This window comes from Mycteria americana, chromosome 9, assembly GCF_035582795.1.
Source record: "Mycteria americana isolate JAX WOST 10 ecotype Jacksonville Zoo and Gardens chromosome 9, USCA_MyAme_1.0, whole genome shotgun sequence".
NCBI lineage: Eukaryota > Metazoa > Chordata > Aves > Ciconiiformes > Ciconiidae > Mycteria > Mycteria americana.
In genome coordinates this window covers 40,037,051-40,046,764 of record NC_134373.1, presented here as the reverse complement: position 1 = coordinate 40,046,764, position 9,714 = coordinate 40,037,051, and the positions used below count along the sequence as shown (strand labels likewise).

The following is a 9,714-nucleotide window of genomic DNA, read 5'->3' as shown; positions in this document are numbered from 1 at the left end:
TTCTGTTCCCATCCCCACTATCCGAGCCGATGACCCTGAGCCTTGACTTGCATTCCTAATAGGATAGACCTTCTTTTGTAAGAATTCTTTAGCACCTGTAGGTTACGCGTTCAATTAGCATCTATATCCTGAACCGAGCTGAGTTGCACACACTTTGAAAAAAGTAACAACCAAATGGCTAATTAGGTCAAATTTGGGGCGTATCAAACCTGACAGTGTCTGGCTTACATCGCCGTGGATTTACATAATGGTACTTAACGGTGCTGAAGAGTCTGTTGTGTCAACTCTGATGACTCTATGGAAGGTTTTTTCCGTAATTTTCTTTAAAACATAAAATATTCACTCATTAAGAATACCTTCTCAATAACTTTTCCGTCTGTCCTGTATAGTGCAGGGCCTCACCTCTCATTACCTGGGCTAATAACACAATAGTATTTCAATCAGTTATCTCATTTGTCAGAACTCAGTAATCAACGTCAGCAAGCAATTGTTTAACAAATTTCCTTTTTAAAACCAAAGCTATTTTTCAGCTAAACCAGAACTGTTTTTTCAACTGCAAAAGCCTGGGAGAGATGGCAAAAACCATGAGGGCTCAAGGTAAATGTCTCTGGTAGTCTCTTCCAGAGATACTACCTATCAGTGAGCAATAAAAAAAAAACCCAAACAAACCAACAAAATCTTAAGTTAATAAAGTTTTATATTCTTACTGTGGCTTCCTCTGTCTTCTAGCAGCCCATCCTGTACATCAAAGGTCACAAAGAACACAATGAGTCACTATCAAAACCCAAAGAATGCTTCGTGAACAATTACTATACATAAATTGCAGCCTGGTATTTCGTTTCTGTGCCAACTCACAGTAATACAGCCCATTTCCTCTTCGTTTTTTTCCCTGCAGCTTTTGTCCATAATAGCAAACAGCTTTGTTAATCTGCTCACAGAGCCCGAATTTATTTTTCTTTGGGTGTACTTATACCTTTGCCTTTTTAAGTAGTGGGCAGCAGTGGTACGAATTCTTTTGCCACAGCTCTTTAGGCTACATTTCTTTGGTGTCAGAGTCCACAACAACTCTATAACGCTGCCAGGCTTTGTAGCCAAAAACATCATTAGGAATACTGAAAGGGTCCCCTCTAAAACCCAGAATCAACGTGCCCCCCAGAGAGAAATCAGCCGTGCATTAGCTCACGCCTAGCAGAGCAACTCAGCGCTGTGCAGCTGTGAAACCTGTGCGGATCCCTTAATACACGCCATCGCTGGGAGGACTGGCCTCAGGATCCGTTCACCCAGTTCAGAGGCAAACACGGTACCTTAGACACTTTTAATACCATGCACGTGGGACGAAATAGGCCTTCTGTTTGGAGTCCAAAGTATCTTAGCGATCGTCAACCTTGGCATCGCATTTCATACTGCAATCCCCACTTTTCCCACTTCTGGCAATACCTTGTGCCAATGACTCTTGCCGCAGGCCCCTGAAAGAGAAGCAGAGGTGTCCATTCGCTTGTATACTTTAATATCTGAGAAACAAAAAGTCTTTTAAAATTTTGCTGAATAAATACCATGCAGACAAATAAAGAATTGTTTTTCAGAAGGTACGATTTGTGTGTGTGTGCGCACGTGTGTGTGTACAATTAAGTAACGCGTGCAAACCTAGATTTATATTGTCATTGTGTTATTACCTACGCACTCAAATTCTGCATACTGGTCTGTTTTTAAGTAGTTTTCTGGTTAATATTTATTGTCTTTAACGAGCAATATTATGGACTAGAAAGTTGTGATGACAAGTAGCAACAACTGGCATTCTCTCAACAATTCCACAATAAGAAAAGAGGGAAGTAAGATAATATCAGTCAGCTTCCTTCTGAAGAGGTTTGGTTAAATCAGAATTCTTCGTTTTAGAAAATTACAAAGCAAAAATACTTGAGACTACTATTCTACCTAGCATGGGAGGAAGATAGTAGATATTTTTAATGTTCCTAAAATAATCACATCCTATTGTACCCAGCCTCAGTAAAAGGTATATTGAAGTAAAACACTGCTTTTTTTTGCCTCCTGTATAGTGAGAACCATTCAAAGACCCTTCGCTTCAGTTCATGATAACAGAAGTGATCAGTCGAGTTTGAGGGATGTACGCTATGGCTCATCTGGCCATACGCTGAAACGTTGGACTCGCAGTCAGGTCCAGGGCTTTGATTTGTCTTCAATAACATTCATATCAACTACTGACATGAAGGGGACTCCGAGAAGGGATAGTAACTGTCCTTACAATACACTTCACAAGTTTGGAGCCTAAATTTTGATTCTTTATTATTAACCTTATGCGTAAACTTGCATGCATTTACCCGTGCAGTTTCCAGTTTTCAATCTGGAAAATGGAGATGGTAGCACTTACATATCTTTGGGGATTAAGTTCTAATCCTGGAGGGGCTCCAGGTTGGCAGCGTTTTATACTCGTAAAAAGCACCACCACAGCAATTGTGAATAGGCATACGTACTGACAGGTCCTCGCAAGATCGGGATACATTTTTAAATGCTATTCTGAGGGAATAATATTATCATATAAATCTTATGAATTATTAATTATTAATAAAAATGAAGTGTATTTAGCATCCTTGAGTGAAAGCTGCTATAGAAGGCTAATTCACAAATCTTTTTAGAGCCAAATTTCAACAAAGCATTTGTAGTTTTTGTACATTCTTGGTTGATTAATTCTGCAAACTTGCATATACATATTTAATCTCCATTTTGCATATGCTTATACCTATCTGCAAGTTACAAGTTGCATAAGCCCTGTAGAATTTGCATACATCCAAACAGAAGACTCACTTCCGCAGAAGGACTTTTAGAAATGTGACCTCTTCTAAGTTATACCAGTAAAATATAGAAAACTCGCTGTCACTTATGATGTAGAGCAAAAATGGTGATGAAAGTGCTTGCTTGTGATTGAGAAAACAATACATTCTTCGGTCCTTCCATGCAAAGAAAATATTTCTGCTTTTTTTTTTCATTTTCCTCCTTCTCTTACACTAACTGAATGTGGGTGGGAAACAGTAGAAACAGAAAGGGTCATGTTTGCTCCTCAAAATTTGAAGACGGTGTTTTTTTCCTTTGCCACAGATGCTCCATGCTCATCAGTTGCCGTGTACTTCTGAGAGAGAAAAGAGAGAGAGAAATTGCCAATAACATTGGTAACCTTAAGTGTAGGCATGCATAAAAATTTGCTGAAAATTGGATTGCGGTACATGTTCTTATTTTAGATTTGCCCTTGTTAACGTCTTTTTAATAAACAGGTGCATACACTTCCCCAAGCTGTCAGTGTTGTTTACCCAGTCTGCACACTTTATAAATCTACTAATGGAATAGACCCAATCATCTTAGGGATCTGAGCTTCAATAAGCTAGAATCTCAAAGTTTTGAGGAAAATACTTTCCGGTAATATAGTTCTGCTGGATACAAACTTCACAAGGTTTGCTTTGAAAGACAAAAAAACAAGTGACACAATTTCACTTCTAAGTTCAGCACAACGTAACACAGTTTCATACATGCTTGACATTAAGATTAGCAACAAAGCGGAATGGATAGAGGGAAAGGGAAATGAAAAGGTGTAAGAAAGGTGGAAAAGGCTTTTCTAGTGGAGTCTGAAACCAAGAGGATGCTCCCCACTGAGCACGCTGATCACAGTGGTGCAGACGCAGGCTTACTTTCACTAGCTCAGCGTCAGCCCCCACGAAAGTTTCATTCCTCTCTCCACCTCTTGACCCAGGGCAGAAGAGCCCGTCACGAGACAGGGGAGACACTATTTTTGATTCCTACCAAGCGGTGAAAGATTTTCAACTGAAATCTTCCACTTCCTTGGAGAGTGCTTGACTCCTTAGGCTGCAATGCAAACTGCAGCCTTGCTCACTCAGAGAAGGAGCAGCTACAAAAGGCTGCCCTTGGAAAAGGATTTTCCATGGTTAATGTCGACGGGATGGAGGAGCTTCCTCTCCACACTCTAGCCTTTCATTGCAGCTGCAGTCTCACAGGTCATGTAAAGAGTCACTCCAATTGTTTGACATTGCTGCTCCCTCAAGACTGCTTGGGCAGACGCAGTTGTGTTGATGCAAAGATTGTGTTGACTTAATTTGCCGTAGGTTATTTCATGTCTGCAAAGAGCATAAACTCTCCTCAAGCATTCCCTAGAAGATCTAAATATCTGACTTTCATTCTGGATCCCACTAAGGGGACCAAACATTTACTGCTGCAGTGCAAGTCTTAACTTTAAGGAGTACAGACCTCATTGATTGTGTCCATCCCACAGTTCTTTGAGAGCAGCGGCTCTAAAGAAACTAATAGTTACAGTCAATGTATTAGAGAGATTAATACATTAATAATTACTTTGCTATTGGAATAGGTAAATAAGTTCAAGGTATATAATTAACTGTAGTTTCATTTAATGAGCTTTTAAATTGCATTGCTGGAGATCAGTATTGTCCGATCGTAGACGGCAAACAGTAATTGCTGAAATTTCTTCTAAGTAGGAGAAGAAATGCGAAGAGTTTCTGCATTTAGTTCTTTGCTGAAGGTGTCAGTTCGATAGCCCTGGAGAATGTAATCTGTATTATTTATCTCCAGAGAAGTTAGGGGAATGAAAGTAGCAAAATACACTTTCCCTGTCTCACTGAAGTTATCGCCGTTCTTCAGGGTTGGATGGGTAACTCCAGGCTTTCATGTTTCACCTTGCCATAGATACTACCAGTAAAGTAGCCACGGAGAAATTTCTACAACGTAGAAAACTCTTCTGCTACATATTTGACTGAAAAAGCCGATATGTTAAACAAAAGCTACCTACGTTCCTGCCATACGGGGAAAATTTGAGCTATCACCAACTTGGTTCGCATTCAAGTCTATGACCTACACGTGAGAAGTCAACTAACCCCATATATACACCCCAACCTCTCCAGCTCTTAACAGGCTGTTTTATCCTAGAGCTTCACATGACTCGATGTGGTTATGAGTCGCACAGTGCCTCATTAGGTGAAGAACCCTGGAGCAGACCGCGCTGGCCTGAGTCACGGTGCTCCACGAGGAACTACGCTCACGGTGCAGACTTCACCGCTAGCATTATTCTTTCTGGGAAAAAGGCAAAAAAAAGAAAAACCTTTACAGCAGCAAGACTGGGTGCAGGACAGATAGAGTGATTTGCCATCAAAAAAGTTAGAGGGGCTCATTAGAGGCAAAGTTATTAGGCCAAGCAAACAGTTAATCCCTGTCACACAGAGGTAACAGAGTTGCCAGCCTTGAACTCTAAATTAAAGGCACTCTCTGAGCGCCAGAGAAGTGACTCTTTTTTGCAGCTTCCTCAGTACCATCCGTCTACCATAATGCTGTGGTCTTTTTCTTTCTTTAAATTCTGGGCTCCAACTAATTACTGGCAGGAAGTGCCTATTTTTATGCCATTAGTATGCAAATGAGTGAGAAGTAGAAAAATATTCTAAAGGAACTGTTACAATATCTGTCCACAGATTACTGGCCAATTAGAACATGGGATTAGGGCTGGGGGACCCCAAAAGAATATGGCCAAAGTCTTTCTGCTTGGGTGCCTCAAGTGTAATTTCAATGGGAACTGTATATACACGGTGCTTTTCCTCAAAAAAAGGGAAAAAAAAGTTCAAGCCTAAATTGCCTGCTTACAAATGAGCACTTCTACACTTGAAAAATGAATGCCTTCACTTCCTTGCCTCAATTTTTCTATCCATAAATTGGGGATAAAACATCCTGTTTGTCTGCGTTCCAGCACATGCCGGGGGCAAATTATTCAGCCGGACTGAAGGTCTCCTCATCTCTCACCCTGTCTGACAATGTCTGAAAGACAAAATCTTGCATTTATAAAATTATTTATAATGTGAGTATAAATACTAGAAGATTTTCAGGTCTTACGACTTCTGCCTGGGTAAAAAAATAACAGGAAGAACTGCCTGCCTTGTGACATTTTGGCATTTCCATAGCTTGATAATCAGGAATTCAGAGGTGCAGGAAGGTGGAAAACTATTGGAAAACAACTTTACTAAGCTTTTTGAACCTTGAAAATTGTGAAACAAAACGTTGCATTATCCTAAGGGTATTTCTCATGCAAATCAGCCTTCTCGTCACTCTTTCATAATAACTGGTTAGCCAGAGTAGGAAAAAATACATAATTCCTCAAGTTCCTGGTCTTGATGCTTCTCACAGCTGTATTCTTTGGAAATGTTGCTTTGTCACTCCATTAGATATTACTCATTTTGACTTCCTATTAAAAAAAAAAAAAACAGCAACCAGTTTACATCTACATACCAAAGACAGCACCACGCTAAACTGAGTCAGCATGACAAATACTCCTCCTCTGAAAAGTTTTGCTGGAGAGGTTTGTTATTCATTGTGGCCGAAGAAGAGGGTTCACAAACCAGGCTGTAACCCTGACAGCTGCCCGGCCTCTCCCAGGAGTTACACCACCTGAGAAGGCTTGATTTGTCAGGGGAAAAACACACACCTCCTACTCATATCTAACTGGTAACAGCCCTGATTTTCTCTCCTTTCATCTGCTTCTCTCAGGAAAACATCTTTGTGTTATTTTTTTCCCTTAGGTATACACCTGGTATACAGTTCCTTGTTATTTATTCCTCCCACCCATCCCCGAACTCTGTCGAATGGCCCCGCTGCTTGCTTTGCGGCCACCGCAGCACCACTGCAAAGGGTTTGTTTCCTCTTCCGTCACTTTGCTCCGCTCAGTTTTCTTCTTTTTATTCCCCGGCCCAGCAGCCGGGGCCCGGACGGCGGGCGAGCTCCCGCAGGCCCGGCGGGGAGGCCTCTCTGCTCGGCCGGTGCCGGGGAGCTGCCCCCGCTGATGCAAGGGGCTGCCCGAGCGCCGCCGCCGACGGGCGGGCGCGGGCCCCTCGCCCCGCGGGCAGGCTGGGTCCGTCGGGCGGCGGCGGGCCCGGGGGCGAGCGGCCCGCGGCGGGGCCGGGCCCTGGGCCGCGGGGCGGCGGGCGGAGGAAGGAGGGGGCCCGGCTGGCGGCAGGGGGAGGCTGGCTCTGCTGCGCGCCGAGGGGAGGGAGGGGCCGGGACGCCGGCGCGTCGGTGCCGACGGTCTCCAGGCGGGAGTGAGGAGGAGGAGGAGGAGGTGAGCTCCCTCTGGGTGGGGTAAGGAGCGGGGCCGCCCGAGCCAGGCAGGAGGGAGGGAAGGGGTCAGCGCGGAGCGGCGGGGCGGGCGCTCGGCCCGGGGCCGGGCGAGGAGGACGCGGGCGAGGGCCGGCGGTGGCCGGCGCTCCGCGGGAGGAGAGGGGGGGCCCGGCCCGGCCCGGCCCGGCAAGCCCGCTCCGCTCGGCGGGGGGGAGGCGAGGGGAGCCGCTCGCCGCCGCCGGACGCGGGGCTGCGCGCTCCGCCTGACGTGGCTCCCCGGCACCTGCGGCGCGGGCGGCGCTGTGGGGGCAGCCGTGGCCGCGGCCCCCCTAAGATGGCCGCGCGGCCCTGCGGCGGCCTGCGGAGCGGGGGGCCCTGCGGCGGCCCCCGCGGGAAAGGGCCGCTCCCCGGGCAGCGGTCGCGGCGGCGGGGCGGCCGCTGCCGGCACGGGGTGCCGCCTCCCCGGGCCGCCCTAACATGGCTGCCCGCGCCTCGGCCCCGCGGAGCCGCTGGCGGGGCCGGGAGGGGCGGGCAGGGCCTGCCGGCAGCCTCCGGCCCCCTGCCCCGGGGTCCTCCCGGGCAGCCGCCGGCCGACGCGGGGCTGCAGGGCCCGGGGCAGCCGGGGAGGGGAGCGCGGCCTGGCCGGGCCTGGCTCTCCTGAGGCCGGCTCGGGGCAGGTGGCTGCGGGGCAGCCGTCGTCAAGGATGTGCCCTGCCCGCCGGGCCTCAGTCAGGCCCCGGCCCCGCCGCAGCCCCCTGGGGCCCTGAGCATTTAAAATGCGTCTGTGTGGGTTATTTTCCAAAGAAACTCTTATTTTTATTTTTTTTTTTTAATACAAGCTGTGCGGGGCAGGGACTGCTTTTCATAAGCAGTTACGAAGTGAGCTACAAAATTTGAACCCACTTTCATTCTAAGTCCCACTCTGGCGCAATTAAAACGTTAATATATATAAATAGTTCTGCTGGTAAAACTGTCAGGAAAAATGGTAACCTTTGTGGTGACATAGTGTCACGCTTTATAGAACAAGGAAAACAAAAACATAAACTTCAGTTTTGCAAAATGTGTAGATTTTAGGACTTTTTTAAAATTATTTTAAGCTAAAACCGCCACGTGACGGAATACTTCAGAGCAGAGGGGCCGCTTAAATATACTTTGCAAACGCATCCCAACTTTAGGAAAGTGTGTCTCAGATGAATGAGACTTGGCAGGTCTGCACAAATCTTTTAACACATGACCGTGTGATGATTGGAGTAGCAGACTGGAGGAAAGAAACCATTTGAGGTGCAAATGCATGCACTTTTTTTTTTTTAAGAAGCGGGGGAAAGAGTTTGAAGCTTACTTTATGGTAGGATTTTCTGGTTGACGAGAAGCGGGTGCGCATTACCATGATTCAGAGTTGAGCCCAATAGTCAGGTAGAGATGAGTAGTGGATTTTAGTGTGGCTTATAACAATGGTTTGGCATAATTAAATAGAGCTATTTTATTGGACTCTATTAACCTGGTTAACCTTAAATCTTAACCATGACAGGGTTTTTATGTAAGGAACCTCCATACAAAGTACCATATTGAATTTTAATTGGAGCTTTCAAGACCTAATGTAGAGTCTTCTTGCTTAATCTTTTTTTTTTTGCTTCTTGCTTCATCTTTTTTTTTTTTTGTGAAAGTCCACAGGTGTAGTAAAATACATTGGAAGAATACTTTCTGACATAAGTTCAAATGCTATGAATCCAGATTGCATAAATCAGTTAAGGGCAGGATTTTTTAATACAGTGCTAGGGTTTTTTTTTTTGGATTTATATGCCTACCGCATATAAAAAGGTGAGGATCATTCTCAGTAGTGCAATACCTCGGTCTTGACAAACTTTCTGAATGGTTTCCCAGTCTAATTATTAGCTGTCCGGTCAACAGCAGTGGTAAAACCCAGGAAGCAAACCCACTGTCCAGCTCAAGGTGTTGGTACTTTACAAATATGGTACAAAATTCCTCCCTCCACTGAGAAATGCACAATTTGAATTCTCATGCTGTAGTGTTGTTACAACTACTGTCAATTACTGTGCTTGGAGTGGTGCAGTAAAGCCCCGTGAAGGCAAGAACAGCACAAAGTGGATTGGTCGTGTCCCACAGAGTTTAGCCTGAATGAGGGAAGGTGTTTGCCACGTGAATCCCTTGTACGATACCAGCAAACATCTCCTAAATTTCAGTCCTTCGGGATTTGCCATGGGTTAAACACCTGTTAATTAACCCCCATGGGTGTCTCGGCTGGGTTAGGGTCAGTACCAAGTGCGAGTGGTACTGTTGTGAGTTGTGCCCGTGGCTTGGAAAGTGCCCGCATTACAGCTGTAACGTGTCGCTTTTGCTGCTAAGTCACTTAGACTCTAATGTAAAAGTTATACAACTTCCTTAATGTTGTTTTAAAACTAAAATATAGACATATTTTAAAGACCTGTTTGGCTGGCGGCCCATTTTAGAGTGGCCGGTAAAAGTAATAAACTATCCTCAAACATTTCTGCTCAATAAAATTTGAGAATATGAAAACAAAAAGTTCCCGGTTTAGCTTTTTATAAATGTTTTCTACACCCTACG

At 45.3% G+C, this 9,714-nt stretch overlaps 1 protein-coding gene and 1 long non-coding RNA gene across 7 annotated transcripts in view; one reads left to right on the top strand and one right to left on the bottom strand.

Moving 5' to 3' along the window:
- Positions 1 to 1,132: 1,132 nt before the first annotated feature.
- On the bottom strand, positions 1,133 to 5,742 carry LOC142414452 (uncharacterized). The gene is made up of 3 exons (XR_012777084.1): positions 3,696 to 5,742; positions 2,821 to 3,142; positions 1,133 to 1,466 (listed from the first exon to the last, which is right to left on the bottom strand). It is a non-coding gene; the product is annotated as an uncharacterized LOC142414452 (long non-coding RNA).
- Positions 5,743 to 7,072: 1,330 nt separating this feature from the next.
- QTMAN (queuosine-tRNA mannosyltransferase) overlaps positions 7,073 to 9,714 on the top strand; it is a 201,614-nt gene continuing 198,972 nt past the window's right edge. For 5 of the 6 annotated variants that reach the window (XR_012777020.1, XR_012777021.1, XM_075511433.1 and 2 more), the window contains exon 1: positions 7,074 to 7,132. The gene's annotated coding sequence lies outside the window, so the exon portion shown is untranslated. Of the gene's footprint in view, positions 7,133 to 9,714 lie in introns of all 6 variants that reach the window. The other variant, XM_075511432.1, reaches the window with a different exon arrangement.